Source organism: Balaenoptera physalus, assembly GCF_965194825.1.
Source record: "Balaenoptera physalus genome assembly, chromosome: 2".
Classification (NCBI taxonomy): domain Eukaryota; kingdom Metazoa; phylum Chordata; class Mammalia; order Artiodactyla; family Balaenopteridae; genus Balaenoptera; species Balaenoptera physalus.
The window spans coordinates 104,563,862-104,566,073 of record NC_138883.1 but is presented as its reverse complement, the minus strand read 5'-3'; the positions used below and the strand labels follow the sequence as shown (position 1 = coordinate 104,566,073).

At 40.0% G+C, this 2,212-nt stretch overlaps 1 protein-coding gene across 1 annotated transcript in view; it reads left to right on the top strand.

The window, feature by feature from the left end:
• MYO1E (myosin IE) overlaps window positions 1-2,212 on the top strand; it is a 201,966-nt gene that overhangs the window by 20,003 nt on the left and 179,751 nt on the right. The gene's annotated exons all lie outside the window — the stretch shown is intronic.

Below are 2,212 nucleotides of genomic sequence, written 5' to 3'. Positions count from 1 at the left end.
AGAACAGGTAACAGTGAAGACCGCTTTTAGACACAGGATTCTGTGTCTCATTAAGGTGTGGAACTCCTGAGAGCAGGGGTTGTTTCTGGGCATTGCCAGTGATCTCAGTCTAGTTTAGAAGCACCTGTGGAGCTTTTTAAAAAATGTCCATCCTAGACCAGTTGAAATCGGGGTTCCTGGGGGTGGGACTCAAACACACTGTATTACTTTTCAAGGCTTCCTGGGTGACTCTAAGAGCAGCCAGTGTTGAGAGCCACTGTGAGTAGATACTTCAGAATTGATGATTATGCCATAATTTGGTGCAACATCTAAAGCAAACTGACCAGGATGTATTTTTGCCATGCTGCAGCAAACGACTGAACTTAAAAGGTTTGGGGTTTTTTTTTTTTGTTTTTTTTTTTTTTTGGTGGGGAAAGGGGGAGGGATGGGGGGGGATTTGTTTAATAAAGCTGACTTCTGTTAAAAAAAAAAAAAGACTAGTCCCCAGGGGACTTTACAAAAGAGGAATGGTTGTGTGCACAGCACCTGGGGGCCTTCAGGGATGGCGAGGCTGTAGTAGCCTGGTGAATGCCTTGTAACCTGAATCCTTCTGCCTCCTCCCTGCTTTGGTGTTGTACCCTAGACCAGAGGCCTCAGACACATGGTGGGGGGGGGGGTTATCACATCCACCTGGGGAGATGATTCAGCAGGTTTGGGATGAGGCTCAGGAATCTAGTTTTCACAAGGGTTCCAGGTGATTACACTTTCCCAGTAGTTGATCTACAGCTCTGTGGAAAATGCTGGGGGTCTGGTCTCATCAGCACTGGGTCTTTTTTGTGGGGAGGGGGGAGTTCTTTACTAGATTCTCTTTCTTACCCCCAAATTATATAATCATATGCATATTTTCTCTAGAATGTTTCTGTATTTTCAAAGTTGAGCTCCTTGTATCATCTGAAATTTATTTCTCTGGTGTGAGGGATGACACCATGTAACTTTTTCCAAATGGGTATATAATGGTTCTAAAAATTTGTTACGTAATGCGATCTTCACGCTCTGTTCCACAGTGCCACCTCTATCCTATGTTAAATTCACATGCGCGATTTGTTTCTGGCATCTTCTGTTCCTTTGATGCTTTTCTCTGTTCTTGAACCAGTTACCAATACTAGACTGTGTAATTACTCTAGTTTTAGAATATGTTTTTATATTTGTTTGGGCAAGACTTCCCTAATTATATTCCTTCTTAAATGAGTTCTTGGCAATTCATCTTCAGTTACTCTTTCAGATAAAATTTAGGATCAACACGTCAAATTTCCAAAAGAGAATCTCTTTAGAATTTAGATAGCAGTTTTATAGGCTCTATGGAGCAATTTGAGAAGGTGAACATTTTTACAGCCATGTCTTTTTATCTACAAACATAGTGACCATCTCCATCAGTTCTTCTTTTGGGACCTTCAATAAATCCTGCGTTTTTTCATACATGGTTCTTTCACATTTTTTATGAAGCATATTACTGGTATTTTATAACTTTTGCTCCTAATTTGAATGGGATCTTTTCTATAACCTTGTTTTTTGAAAATATTAATCATTTTTTTTCATATTTTTTCTTATAATTTAATGGCTACCATGTCACAACCCACAGAATTAAAATAAGAATCTCATTTACTTGAGTATGTAGGGATTGTGGCATTTGGTTCATTCCCTTTTTTAATGAATGTACATTTTCTTGGTTAAAAAAAAGTGAAAATACCCCCCACCAATGTCCTAGTATACTCTTTTCCTAGTTCCGTTTCTTCATGAATAGAGGGACTTGGACCACGAGGTTATCATTCTGAAGACTCATGGCAGATGTGTGGCCCATGGGTGCAGAAGGGGCAGAAGAAGCTGCACCAGTTGTATTGGTAGCAGGACACACCCTGCAGTGTACTTCTCAATAGATCCCTGAGAGTGGCCAGATGTTCAGTGATACACCTTCTCTTCTTAAAGGTCTAGAAGGCACAGTTAAAAGTGAAAAGAGGAGAGAGAAGTGTTGTAACTCTGCTTAGCAGAATGAGGGATTCAGAAGTGGGAGCCAGGCTTTTGCTAAGAATCTCAGTAGGAAAAAAGAGTGACTCCAGGAATCAACTAATTCTGAGAACTAACTATATAAAAGTGTTTTGCAAACTATAAAGTGATATTCAGATGTGTTAGGAGGTACTAACTCCATGTGTTTTAGCTACATTTGAGAGACTTCCAG